Source organism: Lycorma delicatula, chromosome 5, assembly GCF_047948215.1.
Source record: "Lycorma delicatula isolate Av1 chromosome 5, ASM4794821v1, whole genome shotgun sequence".
NCBI classification, from domain to species: domain Eukaryota; kingdom Metazoa; phylum Arthropoda; class Insecta; order Hemiptera; family Fulgoridae; genus Lycorma; species Lycorma delicatula.
Genome location: NC_134459.1, coordinates 101,370,990 through 101,393,916, shown reverse-complemented (window position 1 = coordinate 101,393,916; position 22,927 = coordinate 101,370,990). Strand labels below are relative to the sequence as shown.

Below are 22,927 nucleotides of genomic sequence, written 5' to 3'. Positions count from 1 at the left end.
TGCAATACACGATAACAAATAGTTACGAGTATGGATCCTAATAATCCAAAATTACAAGCTAACGTTACGACTGCAACGTAATAGATATAACTAATATAAAAAAAGTATTAATTAAATAAACGTCGTCGAGTTGAAATGTCAGATATTAACTGAGTTTTTTTGATTTTCCATTTGAGACAAAAATACTTTGTAAAGCGAAGAAATATTTTCAATTCACAAGTAAATTCTAACTGGAAACACGAAAACGGCGAATAAGTGCCTTTGGCCGGTTAACAGACAAAAGACAATTCGGAATCGTTGTTTGGAGGAAGAAGATTAAAGAAAGAACATAAAAAAAGTTTTTATTAGAGAAAACTTCGAATGTTTGTACGTAAATTAATTAATAGTTTTACTTATAACTTAATACGCCATCGTTTGAAAATATAAATATACATAAATAAAACTAAATAAATTTATAAATGAAAATATTAACCCAAACTTTTTTCATAATTACTACATTAATCTCAAAATCACAATAGATCGTACCTAAAGAAGATTTAATAAAGTTTGAACGTCTCATCTTGAACGAGTGTAACGTGTAATTTATAGAGTAAAAACGGGATGTTTATAAAAAAAAATAGTTCTCAAATAAAAGATTAATAAATAAATAATATTTTAATATAAAAAAAGGGAAATGGTTGGTCTCAAGTTGCGATCGGAGAAGGTGTAAAAGTAAAGAAATTCATTCGCCATCAAATTTAATCACGGAGAAAACGATATTTTTTTCAACCACAAGGAGAGGAATAGTTTACATTGAGTCAAATTGTACGTGAATTCCGGTTAGCTTTGAATTCAATAGATATTAATGAAATATTATTCGAAAAATTGCAAAAGAGTAAACAGTTTAAATAAAAAAATTCAATCAAAATCTAAAACTTGATTGCCATTTCGATTACATAATCATCATCAGTAGATACTGAGAAAATAAATATGTAAAAAAAATTAAACAAAGGAGAAATAATAAATGTTAATAATAAGCAATACTTTCGAAACACAATAACACGAATATTTTTTAACAGTGTTAATAGAATAAATATATAAAAAACTTAGCAATATTTATGTAAATAAATATAATATTTGTTTTGGTATGTTTCGTAAGTATTATATAATTGTAACTTAAAAATGAAAATGACTATCTAATTTTAGAATTACATTTTTTTCTTGTTTTCCATTTTATTTCACTTACCATAGCAATATCTTTGTAAACAATGCTATGTAAAGAAACTACATGACATTCGATAAAAATCTTCAGAATTTACTGAGTAAATAGCCAGAAGAAAAAAAAAATTAAAACTGATAGCCGAATCCAGAGTAATCTACATTATTATTCTATATTTATAGAATTTATTCTTTTTAAAAGGAAAATAAAACTTACAAATAAAGCTAAAAAACAAAGGATAATAAGACTTCAACCTTCAGCCAAAACATTTAAAAATAGTACAATCATCCATCATTAAAATTAGTTATTATTTTAATTTTTATATTTTTTGATAGTGGAGTAAATATTCTTAGTGCATCCCACTAAAATAAAAGTGATGCTACGATATTTTTATAGTTAAATACTAGGGTAAAATTTTAAAAAGACAAGATATAACTTTCTGTAATATAAGAAAGAATTCTACAAAGAATGGCAGCGATTATTTTATTTTGTGTTTAATTATAGTACGTACTTGATAACATTCATTTTTTGAACTGTTAAAATTTTTAAATTTTCTTTATTTTAATCGCAATTTATAATAAATACCTTAATATATAAACTGAATAGAATATATATTATATTATGTGTAGGCTAGTATATGTAAAAGGAAAATTTCTGTAGGATAATCCGAAAGTCAGAAGAAAAATTAAACATATTCTCCAGATTACACAGAAATAAGATATAAGGTATCTTAACAAACCTATTTCAAATTTATATTTATTAAAGTTTAAGAAAAACAAAAATTATTTACCAAAAACAAAAGAAGATAAACAAATATGTTATTTGATTTTTACAAAATTATTAATTACAATAACTATTCTAATTTTTCAAATAATTTTTTGAAAATCAAATAACATATTTGTTTATTTTCTTTTTGTACCGTGGATTTACATCAAGTAATCGATTACTTGATCTTCGAGAATTTCAGATTTTATCCGCGGTTCTGGAGGACTAAAAATGATTCATCAAAGTTGCAGATTATATCCGCGACCGGAGAACCTAAAAAAATGTCTAATAATATGCCGCCTCGGTTAGTTTTAAATATTCTAAATATTTTATTTTTCGCTAGTTCATTCACATAAATAAAAGTCTTTATTTCGTTTATAATGTAAATTATTTTTCAAACCTCCGGGATCACCGTTAGGTATTGCTTTAGAAGATGAGATGAATTATTTGTAACATGCATGAAAATGTCATGCCTAACCAGGATTCGTAGCCGGGACCTCCGGATAAAAGACCGAGACGCTACCACACGCGCCATAACTTATAATCCATATACATATAAAATTATTGTATTAATTAATTAATTATACATTCGTAATAAACACATGTTGAATCTTGAAGGATGGAACAAGACTGACTAACAATAGAGCATTAGACAAATTAATAAGAATAACAAAAAAGTGAGAATTTATAAAGAGTAAAAGAAAGAGTGAAAATTTATAAAGAGTAAGAAAAAAGTGAAAATTTTAATTTTTACAAATAAAAAAATGAGGAAATGAAACCCGAGTCTTAACAAAAACGATTTATAATTACGAAAACGATTTATTTTCTTATGAAAACGATTTATAATTAATGAAATAATTATAACAGATAAAGCAATATTAATTAACAAAGAAATTACCTACAGTAGGCGACTGAATCACTTGAATTTCCAAATTTACACATGAAAATCCGTGAACTGACAATTCAAATCATAGCACAACGGAGATCGAACACGAAAACAAACAACAAAGCGTTCAGAGAACAATAGATTGACAGTTGTATAAACAAACTAAGAAGGGAACAAATGTTTGATGTATTTCAACAGATCTAGAGGCAAAAGTTAAATTTAATACCTCAAGTTTCTCTATATGGAAATTCAGTTAAGATGAGATGTTTATTTAAACGTTAAGCATAAACAAGCTTTGAACTTAACTAATGCAAAAACAACAAAGGGAAAATTCATTCGGAATAAAAAAGTAACACATCTAAAGATTATATTTTATTTCAATTGAATAAAAAAAATGATTTCAAAAACTAGGCTAAAACACATTTGGAAGATCTATAACAATTAAGATAAGTTTTATTGGATAGTAGCTGTGGTGATGTTACAAATCCTAAAATCCAATAAAAGTATTAAACTTTTAAAATTTAATGAAATACTTAAGAGACAAACATTTGGAAAGAAATGTTTAGGGTAGAAATCTAGCTTCTATTTTCACATCAGGAAGTTATAGTGACTGGACGATTGTAAAATAAAGGAATACAGAATGAGTAACCCGCTAAATAACATTATTGAATGCCTGCACCACATAATCTGATAAGTCTTCCACTGCCTACTTTATGATTCTATATAAGCTTTAATGTATTTGAAAATATTCAGACCTAAAAAACAAATAAATAAAAAAAAAAGGTAATAACGGACTATAAAACTACTAAAATAAAATTTAAAAAAATAAAAAACCATCACGGGCAAAATAAATTAGTTAGTAATGGATGATAGTTTTAAAATTACACATCCGTCATTCGTTACGTATTTATTTACAAATTTAAATCTTAGAAATATAAATACTGCTACACATAAAATGGCTAAACATACATCTATAAATATAAAGACAAATCAGTGAAGTCAGTTTTTTATACTGTCGACTTCATTTTGTTTTGCTAGATACAGGCGCCGAGGTGATTAACGGATTGGCTAGGTGTTTCCCGTGTCGATGCGGTGATACACTTTACTTGTACAGCCGTAGGAATTTTCTTCTATTGCAAAGAGATCTTTATATCTTAGTCTTCAATTGCTAATACAATGCTAACGTCCATTAGAAATTTTGTGTAATTATAATTTATAATTAATTACAATTACAAAAAAAACGTTATTAGTAGAAGCAAAAAAAAAAAAAAACAGTAGAGACTGAAACTGCGGAACGGAACGGAACGCAACGCAAGGACGGCCGGAGAAATATATTCCCCAACTGCAGAATGTGGACAATAGTCCCTTGTTGCTGAGTATTTCTTGTTATCAGGCGGGTATTTCTTTATTAGTGTCCGTTATATATTGGTTTTTTTATGGTCGGAATTGGGTATTGCATTCCGACCCTCACAGATGAAATTGAAAAGTGTTATTTGGTCTGACCTTGGGAGACTAGCAATATATCTGCATCTTTCTCCCGACACGATTCCCCTTCAGTCCGACCACACAAGGCCTGTCGGTGCTAGTGCCTTTAATTCTAGAAGGAATGCGCCTGATGGATCCTAATTGTTGGAGGGCAGGGAGGCATTCTCTTTGATGAGGACGTTCGGGTCCAGCAGATGGCTGGATCAGGACGTTCTGATGACGCATTGAGAACCCTCGATGTTTGTGAGGTGGGGGGCGCGATTCGGGGGGGGGGTATGCGTGGGGTGCACACCCGGACCCAGACTAGGTGATAGGGAAGGGAACGGTATCCCTTTTGGGGAGAGTCATCATGGCAACCGGGAGGGACGTCGTGATGTCTCAATTATCCAAGAGGGACTCCATCAGGAGATCAGCTTCAAGCTCCACTAAGGGGGTGGGGCAATTCTTCAGCCACGTCACTTTATTTTCTCCTCTTCTCCTCCGGGCCGGATTATGCTGTCCACACAGTCCAGGAGACTCCAGGTCTCGGTTATTACTGTAACGGGCCTCCAGGTCTCGGCACGCCGGTCGGATCTCTTTGCGCCCGCCTCAAACCCCCAGAGTAGGATCCAACAGGCCCGGCTATGGCATCCCTGGGTTCCCACGTCAGGAGCCGGGACTCTGTCTTTATGCCAATGCCTCTAACGGAGACACCCCGCCGGGACTCGGTCTTTTTCGCATGGGGGTGCGAGAGTTCCCGTGCCTCATCACTACCGCCCACTCGTGCAAGCACGTGCGAACGGCAGCTCCGCAGAGGGCTGTCCCTGATCTCCGAGCCCCCCGATCCTTCTCCTGAAGAACCCTCGCCACGAAACCTGCAATGTTATCAAAGCTCTTAGGGCTCTACAACATGGTGGCGATGATGTTCTCCACGCTGAGCGGTCCGGTTATCGCCGAGCAAGCTAGGCGGTAATCATCCCACTGCGAGCACCAGAACACCAGTTCTGGGGTATCCGGATCGTCGCAATAAGGGCAGAAGGGGTCAGCTACGTCACTTGCGACCGACCGAAGTAACGTCTTCCAGGAGGTTACCGGTTGCTCTCAAGTGGTCAAAAAAAAAAATTGTTGGAGGATAGAATGCACTCCCTTCGCCGGAGGGACTGGCGTGTACTAACGATGGATCTAAATTGTAAGGTAAAGGAAAGAAGGATGGTAGGTGAATTAAATTTCGTAGGCTTTAAAACTCAAAACTTCCCTGGTCCTCGACAGTATTTATATCTCCGGGCTTAGGGCTTGACCTGTAGTACCAGTACCCTATTTACCCTTTTGTTTGTTTAAGTGTAATGATTTCAATTATCAGCACCGTCTACACTTATCTATAAAATAATTCTAGAAAGAATTTCTCTGTTGTTTTACTATATTTTTTTTCTTCATTTTTCTTCTCTTTCTTCTTCTGGATGTTTTTCTACCTGTTACAATATTAATGCATTAATGCATTTACTTCAATATCATTTCATGTATCTGTAGTCAAATAATTAATATGGACATTAACACGTCAATTTTTTTATCTTTTAATTTTTTAAATATTTATAATTTATCTTACGTTGACGTAATGTATATAATGTAATATTACGTTCCGATTTGTAAAAAGATTTATCTATTTATTTAAATGATCAATACGAAATACCATTCTAAAGTTTGATTCGAAATATTATATTTAATTACTACTTCAACTTTAATTATTACTTTCGCACAACAGAAAAGTTTATGAAAGAAAACTTAAAGTAGTTCGTATTACCATTAACTGTAATAGGTACTAAAGAAAAGTAAACGTTCATTTCCAATCAGTAAAATAAAAATAAAATAAAAAAGTAATAAAAATGTAGTAGAACAAAATTATATTAACTTAATGAAATAATAAGCGTTTTCCATGTAATAAATTTTATTAGACAAAATAGGAAATTAAAGTTTATTACCGTGTAATAAAATATAAGCGAAACAAATTTAAATACTACAAATTAAACAATTCGATAAAATTTATATCAAAGAAAGAAAAAATCTTTCTTTTATTAAACTATAAAAACACTGTGTTCCCTTTCTTAATATTTTGTTTAAGGGTAGATTGTTTGATTAGTTTATGAAGGTTTATTGGGTTGGTTATCTGTTTGACTGGTATGTTGTGTTTACATTTCTTGACATAAGTTAATAATAATGTTTAATCATTTGTATAACGTATGAAATAATCTAACTATAAACTGAGATCCTTAATATCTTGTCACTGTAAATCTGAGGAAAAAAGCACATAGTATTTCTAATTGTGATAGGTTTTTTTTTATGTAAGTACTGATTTAATTTATGAATCATTTTTTTAAATTAATTTAAATAATACATATCCCGATTTTTAATTCAGAATAATTTTATGAGTAACACAAATAAAATTAGTAATTAAATAATTCAGATTTTTACAAAAAAAATTAATATGGATCAGTAGTGAAAATAATAGAATAATTTGAGCATTTTCTTAATTTTTTACCATACTTAATAAAAAACAATGGCAAGTTTTCCTAATATTATACACGAAAAGTATATTTATTTTAATGCAGGTTAAAATAAAATTATACTAAGTTAAAGAAAGAAATCTGTTATCAATTTGTGTAAAAGCTGAGATCACTTAATTCACCATAATCTCTTGAGGTATTGTTTAAAAATCCGATATTTCTGAAACTAATTTTTACTAGAAAAATTATGTAACCAAATTAATAACTGCAAATGTTTATGAACTTTAATTATCAAACATATTTATTTTTGGGATTATGAAATTATTAGGTTAAATGTAATAATAAACTAATCCGGTGTAAAATATAGGTTAAACCTAAAAAAAAAATAAACAAATAATAATAATTAATCTAGGAGTATCAAAACTGGAAAAGTTTAAAGCGTATACAAAGCACATCAAAGCTGTTTTTTATAATCTTATAATAGAATATCTATAGTAGAATATAATAGAATATCTACGAAACCCTATAAATTCATCCAATGTTCAGTGAGTTTAGGTTATAATAATATAGTTATAATATTGATAATAATAATAATTACAGTAATAATAAAATACAATGAATTACGTCATTACGTTATTAGTTAAAAAATTCCTACAACAAAAGAAGTATAAACCCACAAATTCCTACAACAAAAATATAACCCAATCATACTTTATTTTTTATTTGAAACAATTACATAAACGTTAATTGAAGCTAAGGAAAAAAAGAAAGAGCAATAAACTCTTTTTCGAATAAAAAATACTTAATAATTTTTTTAATTTAATTTTACTAAAAAAATCGTTTAAACAAGCACAAAAAGTAATGTTCAACTTCAAGAAAAGTACCTTAAACTAGAAATACATTTCTATTATAATACTCGTACTTTACAATAGTAAAAACAAGAACATAAAAACGAAATTATAATTAAAGGAATTAAAATAAATTTAAAAGAACAATATGAAAAATAAATTACGATAATTATAGGAAGAAAATATAGTAATAAAAATGTTTATGAAACTCTGAAAAAGGTATCTCTACCTGTGATAACTTACATCTACTAATTTAAAAATAAAAAATAAATTAAAGTAAATAAATTGAACGATAAAATTACGCTCTAAACCCCTTTACCAGGTTAAGGTTCTGCTTCATTAATGGTAAATTAGTTTCCTTGCTGTCTAATTGCCGAATATCAATGCAGAAAAACAACCTTACTTCAGAACAATAAAGAAAAACGAATTGGAAAAAAGCACAGGTAGAAATTGTAGATTCTCATCGAAAATTCATTGTCGAACAACGATGCAAGACGTTATCTAATCTGGTTTAATTTTAAAGTTGTTGAAATTCTGTGATGAAAGTACAATAAAAAAACTGTTATCCCCTTTCTTAATATTAATTTTATATAATATTAGTTTTTAATATTGCATTTTGTTAAAGGATAGGTTATCTGTTTGATTGGTTTAAGGTCCATGTTGTCTTTTACCTTTCTTGACATGCCTTTTCAATAAAAGACGAGTGCATTGACAGCCTGAATTGGTGATTTAAAAGGTTTTTAATTAAATTTACTCTTACATTGGGACTGCCTAGCACTACAACAGTTAAATATATTATTTTACTTTCAATTGTTTTCTTATCCGCTTAAAAATCTTATTTTATACTCGTAGTAGTAATTCATAAGAATTCTTTACTTGTCAATTTATAATGTTCATTGTTCTTATTTAATTATTTTTTTATTTACTTTCTCCGTAGTGTCCATTGATCATATTTGTTTAACAATCAATATGACTGCCTAAATTTAGATTTTACGAAAAAAAGTTTGTAAACGGTTTAGCATACCTCATTTATTTGTAAATAATAATAAACGTAAATAAAAAATTGTGTAACAAAATAAAAATGTCGTTTTGGATAATCAAAATCAAAAGTGTAAAAATTAATTTAAATACAATTATTAGAAGATTTCCAAAAAAGAGAGTATGTATGTTTGTTCCACCGTAGCAGCTCAACGGCTCAACCGATTTAGATGTACCTACGACACCGCGTTGGAATCTTTACGTTACTGGGAGTGGCGTAGGCTAAATAAATCTCTATATACAGCCGTTTAATTCGCTGTTACGTTACTGTTATCTTATTAGTTACTGTTTATTATTATCATGAATATTACTTTGTTTTTGTCTTCAGTCATTTGACTTGTTTGATGCAGCTCTTCATGATTCCCTATCTAGTGTTAGTCGTTTCATTTCGGTATACCCCCTACATCCCTAACTATTTGTTTTACATGTTCCAAACTTTCCCTGCCTATACAATTTTTCCCTTCTACCTGTCCTTCCAATATTAAAGCGACTATTCCAGGATGCCTTAGTATGTGGCCTATAAGTCTGTCTCTTGTTTTAACTATATTTTTCCAAACGCTTCTTTCTTCATCTATTTGCCGCAATACCTCTTCATTTGTCACTTTATCCACCCGTCTGATTTTTAACATTCTCCTGTAGCACCACATTTCAAAAGCTTCTAATCTTTTCTTCTCAGATACTCCGTCCAAGTTTCACTTTCATATAAAGCGACACTCCAAACGTATACTTTCAAAAATCTTTTCCCGACATTTAAATTAATTTTTGATGTAAACAAATTATATTTCTGACCGAAGGCTCGTTTTGCCTGTGCTATTTGGCATTTTATGTCGCTCCTGCTTCGTCCATCTTTAGTAATTCTACTTCCCAAATAACAAAATTCTTCTACCTCTATAATCTTTTCTCCTCCTATTTTCACATTCAGTGGTCCATTTCCGTTATTGCTACTTCATTTCATTACTTTCGTTTTTTTCTTGTTTATTTTCATGCGGTATTTCTTGCATAGGACTTCATCCATGCCGTTCATTGTTTCTTCTAAATCCCTTTTACTCTCGGCTAGAATTACTATATCGTCAGCAAATTGTAGCATCTTTATCTTTTCACCTTGTACTGTTACTCCGGATCTAAATTGTTCTTTAACATCATTAACTGCTAGTTCTATGTAAAGATTAAAAAGTAACGGGGATAGGGAACATCCTTGTCAGACTCCCTTTCTTATTAAGGTTCTTTCTTATGTTCTTCAATTATTACTGTTGCTGTTTGGTTCCTGTAAATGTTAGCAACTGTTTTTCTTGAATATTATAGCACTGTTTAAAGTTCGTTATTGTACTTGCACTTATTGGTGTATATATGTTTGCTCCACGGCGAACATATGGTAACAGCTCAACAGCTGAACCCATTTAGAGATATAACCCCCGCAGGAATACTTACGTTACCCCCGGGGTGTCATAGGCTATTAAATATATAAATATATATATATTGAAATAGATTTAAAAATTTAAAAAAAAATTATACAGCACGCTCAATGTACTTATTTGGCAGACATGTTTTTTTTTTTTTTTAATTTTTAATATTTATTAATTTATTTTATTTTGTTGCCACGTTCTAACTTGCAGAATCTTAACGAAATCAGATTCTAACTTGCCTCGCTTAAATTTTTTCGACCTTAAATTGAGCGTAACTCAAGAAAGACTCTCTACCAATCGTCATCAAATTTTCACATGCCCAAGCTAAAGTAATACAACATATCTAAATTTCAGTCAAATAGATCTAGTAGTTTACGAGCCCAAAAATTGTTTATACATAAGCTTATAAATAAATAAATTATATATATGAATACCAAATTTAAGCGAATAAAATAAATCTTCACCGCCTTATTTCCACCATGCGAGAGAGAGAGTAATACTGTACTTTTCTTCGAAAAGTCGATAAAAACATATAGCTAACATTTGGTATTTCAGATGTATGTATATTTACGAAGCATACTTTATAATTTCTGTCTTCAATAAAAAATTAAATGACGTACTTAACCGTTTGTTTACTGACTGGTGACAAACTCCCGCCACAACTCTAGCACCATATGTGTATGCAAAATAAAATGAAAAATTCAAACCGAATGAGATATCAGCATGCCATATCTCATTTAATCGTACAGTCGGTGAGATATTTTTCTTTGTACTGTACTTAATTATTTAAATTTTTTATGTAACAATTAAAATGAATGCTTTCAGAGCTAGTTTTATATATATAATAGTTAGTTTTTTTATTAATACTACAGTTACTTATTATGCAAATGCAAACAATATAAACAGAATGCCATCAGGCTCGTTTATGCGATTTCTGATTTTGCATAATTTCCACAAACAAGCTTAACATTTACGTAATGGAGAGGGCTGAAACTGTCATAGACCTGGAGGTGATTCGCATATTTGATACAACCTTTGCTGTAAAATTAGCAATACAAACAACTATCTGCTTTATTACTGTAGTAAAATTTCAAACGACCTTAAATATTATCAAAAGTTTACTAATTCTACATTGGAATAGATAAAAAACGATCCACTGCCGTTCCTTTATATATATATCAAATAAATTTATTTACTGGAGAAATACAGATGACGTTCAGAAGAAAAGGAATTATTTTTTTAATTTTTCACATTAATTTTGAATATGTTAGCTAATTCTTTACATTTTTTTTGTCATTAAGATGATTCACAGTGATGAAAAATTATACTCTCGGATTTTATTAGGTATCTTAGCCAATCATACTAGTGAAATAAAAACCGAATCCAGGTGTTAACTAAATTTCATAATCCAAATGTTAAGTATTCAATTAAGATAGTTAAAAAATATTATTCAAATCATTAACCATTTAATTAATAATCTTTTAAAGACTTCCATAATACTTTTCATGCAAAAAAAGTTTTTTTTGAATCCATGCTGGATTCAAAATTGTAGGGCCCTACAACAGAAATTTATATTTAGAATTATACGCTCTAGGTAGAGCATACTTTACTGGTTATTGGGCAATTAAGAAAATTTAAAAACCGTTTCTATCAGAATATCTCTTTAAGATAGTTCCTTGAAAATTTAAATTAAATTTGAAATTCATAATTAAATATTTGGTTCAACATTTGTTACACATTTCAGATATATTTATACGTATTTATGGTAATACTAAAGAAAAATTACCGTATTTTATTATTTACATTAATAATTATTACGAAAACATAACATAAATAAAAAATTAAATTAAACAAAGATTTATGTATCCTAAGTTTTTTTTTTAAATATATTTTTTTAAATCTTTTTAAAAATTACCAACATTAAAACATCGTGTGCTTCATTATAAAAAGTTCCCGGTATTGCTCAAAGAAAAGGTCACTAAAGTAGAGCAAGCAAAGTTTAAGTAAAATACCATGATAAAAGTGAAGTAAAAATGAGCAACGAAACTAAAGTAATATACAAACATATATATACAAACCCGAAGGAAAAGAAAGGAAGTACTCACGATTTTCTTTGTTCCAGGTCGATCCCTCGGGCGTTGTGCATTCCAAGTTTAAAGGCAACGTAACCTACAAAAATCCATTCCCTAAAACAAAAAAAATAAAAACAAAGAATGAAAAATGACATCTATCTCGGTCACTAATAAAATTCATCAACATTTTAAGTAGCTATTAATGTTAGTTATGATTGTTCATATACGTACATACTAATATTAAAGGTGATATCATTAAACTTTTGAAAGCACAAGTAATATAGCGAAATATGAAATTCTCTATTTCAAGATCGTGAATAACAACTTTAATAATATTAAAGAAAAATTATATTAGTTATAAAATAGTAATTACTACTTTGGAAAAAAATTAATACACTCAAAAACCTTTTACAAAGATCTTACTTAAACTTTAAACCCAGATCGCCATTTTGATTATTAAACAACCATCTTCAGTTAAAAATAATAATAAAGATTAAACGAAAATAAAGAGTATTTTTAGTCGGATTTTTAGCACAAGAATAAAAAATATAAGTAAAAATCCAAATATCTGTTCAGGCAATTCCAATAAAAAGTGTAAATTTTTTGAGGTGATTAGAGATGACCAAGTAAAAAAAAAGACCAATAATTTTAATTCAGTTATCCTAAAAATTGAAATAAGAAATCATTTGCGATGTATTTATGTGTTATATAAGATCTTTAATTCGTCTTAACTTAAAATAAATATCAATTATATGTATTAATACAATTATTTTGACATAGATCAATATTTTATAATCGTCGATATATTGTACTATTAATATGTCATATTTTAAAGTTCTTTAAAATTTGAATTAGAATTCAAATTTTAAAGAACTTTAAAGTAAGACATATTAATAGTGCAAAATAAAGACCAATGTAGTTTCAAGAAAGATTGAGAATGTGTTCTTATGCTTCTCAGACTAATTTCATGATACAATAATTTTATTCATTTCTATCAAAGCGTAATCTTATTAATCTTCCATGAATTTATTTAAAATACAATTATAAGATTTCCTTAAAAAGAAAATACAACTTGCTCAATGTGTTTTCAAATAACACAAATAAAAAAAACTTGCATTTTTTTTTGTAACTTTGTTTAGTGTTCGAATAGATGTTCAAATACCTTTGATTAACTTTAAAATCATTATTTTTTTAAGTTTTTTTTTTTAATTTTACTACTATTTCACGAATTTACTATTTTTAACCGTCAATTTGTATTTAACCTACTTTAACCAAATGAAATAATTGTTATTTTACAGGCTATAACTCTATTTTTGCAGCAGCATAGTTTTAAAGGGAAAATATAGATAGGCCAAAATATTTGGTGCCGGAGTTTTTGCAACCCCTATAATAAAAAAAAAACACAAAGAAAGTTATAGAAATATAACTTTAAAATATATATATGGGTTTTATCAAGCCAAAGTTTTAAGCCAGTCGGATTAAGAGTTAAAGTATAATTAACATTATTTATAAATAATCTTTGTTTCATTTCTCAGAATCCCGTTGACTACAAAAGTTGAAATTTGGCAGAAATATGTATATTATATAAAACCTAATTTTGGTCTGATTTTTTACTTCATTGTACAAAGAAGCATCACGAAACCCATTTTTTTACGCTTGTTGCATAAAACTACACCAAAGTAGGCCAACTTACTAATATAATAATTACTTCACTAACTAAAAATTCTGAACCCCCTCCAAAAAAAAGGAAGGTGAATAAGAGTTAAACATAAAAATCGATTTTTATCATTTAAATTTTCAAGCCTGAAATTCCAACTTTAGTATTAATCTAGACGACATGGGAAATTAAAAAAAAGGGTCAGACGAGGTTGGACTTAAGAATTAAAATTTTTTTTAATTTTTTTATAATTATGATGTATTTTTATTTACCTATATTTTAAAATGTGGTTGTAATTAAAAATATTATATGAAGCAAGTGGATCATATGGGATACCATGCATTTAATATTTTTTTTGTACCATGCATTTTAATATTTTTGCAATTGCAACTCTCAATATAGTATAATTAAGTCTTTATTGACTTAACATATCTGAAATAAAAATCTGGCAACACGAAAGTCGCAAAAGTTATACAACTCTTTGGCCTGCTTTTTTTAAATTTCATTATTAATTGTGTATTTTGTAATGTTCTGATCGAGCAAGATTTTACCATCGTTTCCCTATATTCATTTAGTCAGTAGCTAGGGCACTTTCTTTTGTAATGATGGAAGTAGCACACCAACTCATTCCAGATGAATTTATTATCATGTACTGGTTACTAAAAATAAATATTTTACTCGTACTTATTTATGATGTAAAAGTAAGTGTAAAGTGAAAAAATAAAAGGAAAATAAAGATTAGGATCCAAAGCGGATAACTGTTGATGTAGGATTACAAGATTTGTTTAACTTAAGAACATAGTACAGAAAATAATGTAATAGAAAGAAATTAAATAAATCAAATTAATGAAAAAAGAAAAAACCCTGTAGTACATAAAAAAATAAAAAGTGACCGTTTCAGCTGTTCCATTAAATCTTTTTTTTTTGTTTAACCTCCGGGTCCACAGTCAAGCAATTCTTTCCGCACAGGATGAGATGAATGTATTGTAGCGTGTGTGAAAAATGCCATGCCTCCGGGATTCGAACCCAGGACCTTAAATTAAATTAAATCCTTGATTAAATAATCTTGTTATAAGGTTATTAAAATGAATTTTCTTTTTAAATGGAAATTTTATTAACAAAATTTATTGATCTTCAGTCCCCTTAATACTTTTCATGGCCTGTTAGGTGTCACAGCTTCCGGATCATCAGAGCTTCAGATATATAGGCTTGTTAATCCAGAAAAAATCGATGAACGAATAAATATGTACATAGAAGTAGGGAAAAATTTGTATTAATGTACTGTATAAAAAACTCACAGGTTTAGCTTAAATAATAAAATTTTGTGACCAAAATTGTCAAAAATGTTACCCAAAACTTACTGAGAAAAACAATATATGTTAACTATTAATTACATCAATATATCTCAAATGAATTGCAAAGACGTATAAATTAATTTTCCTGATAAATTGTACGTATTAATAATACGATATTTACAATATCTCTTAAAAAAAAAAGTGCACCGCCGATTTTACATTTAGAAAATCACTAAACATAACAAAGAACCATGATCTCGGTTCGGGTGACTAAATTTAAACACAAATCACATTAATTGCGGTATTAAATCCACAAATGCATGATGATACTTAAAATTAAATCCGACCAAACAATATGCTACGCATAAACCATCTGTAAGCATGTTACGTTTGATTGCATGTAATAGCAAAACAGCTACTATTACCGGATGGGTGAGTAAATTATTATAGTTAACAACAAACGAATATATAACGCAACGGACGTTAAAAATTCAACGTCACATAAAAATTATTAAAGATCATACAACGGATAAACTAAAAGAAGAAATTCATGGTTTAATGAACCTGGACGTTTATATAAATCGTTCAAGGTAACAAACGGTGTAGTTTCTTTAATAAATCATCTGCGGTTTAGAAGTTTACAGTCACTTTAAAAATGAACCTTTAATTATTAAAAGTACGATTTCATGTCCTCTTATAAATCAAATGGAAAAGTAAATTATTAAAGAAATCCATTGAAGAGTTACATGAATAACAGTAGTTTTATGAGTAGAGAAAAATAAAAGATCATTCATATTGTAATGAAATAAACAACGATAAAATTAATAGATGTTTTAACTTATATTTCCTGAACAATACACATAAATATCGTTATAAAAAACATGCTGTGAGTGATTCATATTCAACGCCCAGCAAAGATTGCTAAAGATAAATTGTTGAAAATTTGTATACACATTTTGCTTAAGATGTAAACTGCACACTAGGAAAGGATTTTTTTGAATTCCTAGATTAAAGGATAAATATGGATTTTTAAATTCCTTTGAAATCCGCCTATTTTTTAATTTCTCGGTAATAAATGAAGATATCAACTCGATTTTTTGTGTGTGTGTGTGTGTTCATATCTAAAAACCAATTTTTAGATTTTTTGAAATTTAACCTTGAAAGGGATGTAGAAAAATAACAAAAATTTGAAGAATGATTGCAAATTTTCCCATATCCGACTATACTAAACAAGATATTCTCTAGATTTGGGCTTCTAAATATTCTTCAGATAAATATCTAAAAACCAATTTCGGGTTTTTTAAGGTGTGCGACCAGGTTCGGCGCGGCGCCGGCGACTCAATCAACACTATTATTACCAACGTTATTGTATGTGCGACGAGACTGGCTGCACCTGCCTCCGGTTACTTTTCTAAAAAATATAAAATAAAAAAAATTAGAAACGAAGTGCGGTGCCTCCTAGTGGTGTTTGTCGGGTAACGTGAAGACTAGGGAAAAATACATTTTTCCCGTACGAAATACGGGTAATCAGCTATAACTAATATTTTTTTAAGATGGAGGCTGACTATTTTGAAAGTTACATTCTTCAGATCATTCAAATTTTCGGGTGATGTACTGACCAAACTGTTGTCCTGAGGAAATTATAATAAACTGGAATTTTTATAAATTAAACAGGCTATAATTTTTATTTATCATTATTATTCTCACAAGCATGAGTTTAATGAACACAAGGAGTCCAGGGGCAGACCTCCCACTACCAACGCGACGTGAAACGCAGGTAACCATATAGCCCGGGCGAAACCGCAACTGAAATGCTAATAAATCAAATTTCTTTTACTTTTCATGTAGTTTGCATATCGTTATACTTGAAAATTTTTGTTTAATATACTTGCAGCAAAAAAAAGGTTACAGGTTTATTTTTTCACAAAAAAAAATTAAAAACTGTTTTTCATTGTCGCTCATTTTATGTCTGGAGAAATATATTGCTGTATTACCAAAATATTTTTCAGTGCTAAACGATTTCTATATGAAGCAGCTGGAGATACTTTCACCAATTATTATTATGCTTGTTCATTACGTAGTATTGCAGCAGACAAAATGGTAATTTAATTTATTATTTTTATTTTTAATGAAACAGGAAAGAGAAAATTATTTTTCATACAAAACATTGAAATCAACGTTTACAAATGTGCAATTATTTATAAAAAATAATAATTTGTTCATATAATTACTATCAAAGTACCACAACACTATATCAATCTATTATTTTATAGATTAATAGTGGAGGAGATCACGTAATGTGGTCTAAATTTATCTTTTCTTTACGAAATTTACACAATATCCTCTTTAACTCGTTTAATTAAAACCATATGCGTATTTAAATAATGTATTTATGATTTAGTTTAAAATAATAAAATTAAATATTAATATTTTAATTATAATAAATTTTTATCACGATTTGAATACAAAATGGTGGATACTGATATTCTTTGGTGGTTGGGTTTCAATTAACCACAGGAATGATCGGCCTGTTCATGACTAAACATACCGGTACAGTTACATTACACTGATAAGTCGCTAATAACTATAACTGTTGAAGAAACTGAAAAAAAAAAATTAAAAAAAAAATGTTTTTATTAAAGTAATAATTTCCGCTATTTTGAAATTCTATGACTAAAATTGTCTTATTTATTTTATTTGACAAATTATGTCGATTTAAATATGCCTATTCGATTTAAATAAAAAATCTTTAAATGTTTTAATCGTATAAATTTTTATTTGAAAAATATGACAAACAAACGGAAAACTGATATTCTTGGACCTAGGTTTCTAGAAATATTTTTGTACATCGTATAAGGAATACCCTTCCGAAATACTGGGAGTAACGACCATCTGTATACATTAGTAAAACACTATTGTACAAGCTAATGTACATTTAATATATCAGTGACGTGGAATATATAGCAAGAAAAAAGAGATTTCAAATAAAAATTAACTGATACAATACTGGTTAATTTAAAAATACGAGTATATATATATATATTCCTACAAAATCTAGGAGCAAAAATAAAGATAATAAATTGAAGAATAGCGTCATTCAACTGCAATATAATAACCGTTCTATTCATTTACAACAAGAAGTCATAAAAAAAAAATGGATTATTTAAATCTTCCTGAAGATGTTACGCTACTGTAAACATGCAATCAAAAGTCCGCAGATATAGAATGAACGAAACCATCTACTACGTTAAGTTAATGATAGGGTTTAAAGGTAAGTAAATTCACTCGGAGCAATACAAAGCTTCAATGCTGTCAGTTACATCTTACAATAAATAACCATTATTTATCAACATAATAAAACGCTACAACCGACACGAAATGTAGCAATCTTATCGTGTATGGATAACGTAAGTTGGAACAAAAAGATTTATGTGTGTGTGTGTGTGTATATATATATTTCAGATTTATATACCCTTCTTTATTTTTCCTGTTTAGCCTCCGGTAATTACGGTTTAGATAATACTTCAGAGGATGAATGAGGATGATATGTATAAGTGTAAATGAAGTGTAGTCTTGTACAGTCTCAGTTCAACCAATCCTGAGATGTGTGGTTAATTGAAACCCAACCACAAAAGAACACCGGTGTCCACGATCTAGTATTCAAATCCGTGTAAAAATAACTAACTTTACTCGGACTTGAATGCTGGAACTCTCGACTTCCAAATCAGCTGATTTGGGAAGACGTGTTCACCACTAGACCAACCCGGTGGGTTGATTTATAAACCCTAGTTTATCCTTAACTTACCTGATACAAATACGTTGAAAAATTTCCTAAATTTTCAACAACAAAAAAAATTCTAAATTGTCCTGATGTAATAATAAAGTCTGTAAACAATAAAAAAGAAGGAAAACTTCATGAAAAGTTCCTTTACGTACTACTAATAAAGAATGTAAATGCTCCTCAAATCTATTTATCCTTATTTAAGACAATCGTGCAACACAGTAGAAACAAAATAAAATCATTGAGCTATTAGCAGTAATTTTCTCACTTTTGTTATAATTACTGACCTGCTGTAATGTTTAGCATGAAATTAATGAGTCAATGATACGTTTTCAATCATGAATATCTATATCATAAAGCTCTATTTTCAGAGAAACTAAAATATTTATGAAACTTATTTAAGCAGAAACCGGTTATTAACCGGTTAACCTTTTCATAACTTAATAAAATTCTTAACAGTGATACAGTGATAACTGCTATATTTACTGCGATTTTAAGAATCGACTGTGGTCTAGGTCAGCGGAAGATAGATCAAATTGTTATTTATTCGTAAATAAGGTAAAGATTTACTCTTACAAATGTAGATTCTTACTGGCCGATAAATCTTTAAAAAATAATTTATAGAATATTTAAAAAGCTTCTGCTGAAAAAACTGCCGTATCTTTCATAACTTGATCTAGATTATCAGTTTGGCTTCTTATAACTTACAATACAATCAAGCATATTATAAATGTCCTCGGGGACGAAATGATTCCGGAACCGATTTAAAGTTTCTCCATACTTAAAATCTCAATTAAAAAAAATCGGTTTGCGCCTCCACGTTGGTTCGTCTGGATAACCAGTTAGAAACGTGGAGATTTCTACTGGTGAACTAAATCGGAATCACCTCTCTGGATCACATCCAGAGTTGTAACTCGGGAATTTATTCCCACCCAAGGCTGACTTGCCTTTGAAAGTCAAATATGGAAGGTCTTTTAAGAAAAAATCCACCGTCTGGTAAATACCAGAGAAGGCTGCACTCGGATCCGGTGGGCAGCTGCTTAAAAGATAACAATGAATCGGAGCGTTTGGAAACACCCAAAAACAACACAACTTCAAAATTGAGGATAAGACACAAGCAAATAAACTACATTGCCATTCACAACATTAATTCTCTAACTCAACCCGGCAAACTAAAAACTCTAACAGACATAATGGACAAACAAAATATCCTAATCGCAGGACTTCAAGAAATGAGAAACACCGATCGAGAGCCATTTGAATCTCAGGGTTACAGAATTTACAAAGGAATCCCCGGGAAACGTGTGATGAAGAATTGCCCACAGTTCGGAACAGGATTTGCAATCAATCTTAAAATAATTGACTCAGTCGTAGAATTTAAGTCTTACTTCCCCAGGATTTCAACCTTAACCCTAAAATCAGCCAATAAATTCTACACCATAATAAATGTCCATGCTCCCACCAATGACAAAAACAATCTTAAAAAAGATAGAGAAGAGATGGACAAATTCTGGGAACTTCTTGACCAAACTGCAAACAACATAAATAAGACCCACACGAAGATTTTAATAGGGGACTTTAATGCCCAACTTGGTAAAGAACGAAGATATCGTGATATTATCGGAAAATGGCCTGCCCAAAAGAAAACTAACAAGAACGGCCAAAGACTTGTCGAATTTTGCAGAAACCATAATATGATCTCAAAATCCACCTATTTTATGAGAAAACCAAACAAATTGAAGACTTGGAAACACCCAGATTGGAAAAAAGGAGAATGGCAACTGGATCATGTTTGCATGGACCGGAATTATCACAAGGAGATTTATAATGTAAAAGTCTTGAGAGGAACAGATACTGGATCGGACCATTACTTAATTAAAGTTAAAATAAAATTCACCCCGCATAAAAAGAAAAAATCCCAACCTAAAAACAAAAGAGCTTATGATCCACATAAATTAATAAACAATGCCATCTTTGAAGAAACAACAAAAAAATCAAATTAACTAATAATTTAAAAGAACTGACATCCCAACTGAAAGAAATAGCTGAAGAACTAGCCCCTATAAACCCAAGAAAAAAACACCAATGGTGGAATGAAGAATGTGACAAAGCAGTCAAAGACCGACACCGGGCTTGGATCAACCACCAAACCCAGAAAACTGAAGAATCTAACCATGAATTCAGCAAACAAAGGAAAATAACTCAGAAAATTATAAGAGGAACCAAACGACAAGCCCAAAAAAACTTGATTCAGCAAATAGAAGAAAGTTCCAAGAAAACTAATCTCCGAGACTATTATAAAATTTTTGGTCAGGCTCTTCAAAGATATGAACCACCCACCCTTATGCTGAGAGGAAAAAAAGGAAATATGGCCCACACCAATAAAGAAAATGCTGAAATTTTGGCAGAAACCTTCAATAGACTCCTCAACTGTGACGACCCCCCAGAGCTTTTTGAGATTGACACTGAAACTCCAGTTAAAACTTCACCAGTAAATATCAACCCGCCAACAATTCAAGAAGTTCTCGCAGCCTTAAATGAAATAAAAAACTACAAAGCAAGCGGAGAAGACCAGCTTTTCGCAGAACTCTGGAAACACTCATCAGTTTATTCAGTCAAAACTTCCCTACATGTATGCCTCGTGAAAATATGGAACGAAGAAAAACTTCCAGAACACTGGACCACAGGCCTCATCCATCCATTACATAAAAAAGGGGATAAAACTAATCCTGAAAACTACAGAGGCATATCTCTCCTGGATTGCACATACAAAATCCTGTCGAGAATCATATACAACCGATGCAAAGACCAACTTGAACTGGAACTTGGGGAATACCAAGGGGGATTTGGGCCATGGAGAGGTTGCCCGGATCAAATAATATCCTTAAAACTTATGATGGACTTATATAAAAGACGGAAAAAACAACTAATAATCACCTTCGTCGACTTTAAAAGGGCCTATGATTGTATACACCGACCATCCATGCTGAATATTCTGAGAAACCTGGGCCTTCACCCTAAACTCGTAAACATGATAAAATTAACTTTAACCAATACCCAGTCCAGAGTGAAATTCAGAGGTGAACTCTCTCAACCCTTCTACATAAAAACTGGATTGAGGCAAGGAGACGGCCTCTCACCACTCCTTTTTAACTGCGAATTTGTCATGAGAAAATGGTATGAAATAAATCCCAAAAATATAAAAATGGGTACTAAGAAAAACTCCATCACACTAAATTGCCCAGGATTTGCAGATGACCTCGCTCTTTTAGCAAATAATATTCAAGAAGCCAAAACACAAATCATGAGCCTTCAAAACCTAGCACAAAAGATAGGGCTTCATATCTCTTTCGAAAAAACTGAACTAATGGCCATAGATCCTCTGGTAATAGAGCACATTACGGTAAACAATCAGAAAATTAAAATAGTAAAACAATTTAAATATCTAGGGGAAATAATAACTTATAATTTAAATGAAAAAGTGACATGGCAAAACAGGACAAATAAAATGATTAAATCCCAAAAATTAACTTGGTCAACATATAACAAAAAATGCCTTTCTGCTAAAACAAAACTTAAACATTATAAAACTGTAGTACAGCCAGAAGTCACCTACGGAAGCGAGACCCTTTTCAAAATCACTCAGAAAAACCGAATTGAAAAAATTCTGAAAATAGAGAGGAGAATTGTCAGAACGTGTATCAATAAAAAACACCAAAAAGAAGGCCAATGGTGGATTGTGCCAAATGAGGTGGTGTATCGAGAAATAGAGCCTGTTACTGATACTATGCGGAAAAAAGAATCTCTTTCTTCGGTCATCTCATAAGGACACCGCAAACAAGACTGTCAAGAAATATCATTGAAAAGCTCTGGTTCCAAAAGCTAGAAGTTGGATGGATCAAAGAAATTAGAGAAGATATGAAAGAATTGGGAATTTCCCTGACTGACCTACAGAATAAAACTGGAAAAATTACAAAGCTAAAAGATAAAAGCATTAGATTTAAACAAAAGACAGACAAACG

The 22,927-nt window shown here is 30.2% G+C and overlaps 1 protein-coding gene across 2 annotated transcripts in view; it reads right to left on the bottom strand.

Annotated features, from left to right (window-relative positions):
* Nucleotides 1–22,927, bottom strand: part of LOC142325258 (hexosaminidase D-like) — a 670,113-nt gene that overhangs the window by 303,251 nt on the left and 343,935 nt on the right. For both annotated transcript variants that reach the window (XM_075366764.1, XM_075366765.1), the window contains one exon: nt 12,206–12,286. The gene's annotated coding sequence lies outside the window, so the exon portion shown is untranslated. The remainder of the gene's footprint in view (nt 1–12,205; nt 12,287–22,927) is intronic.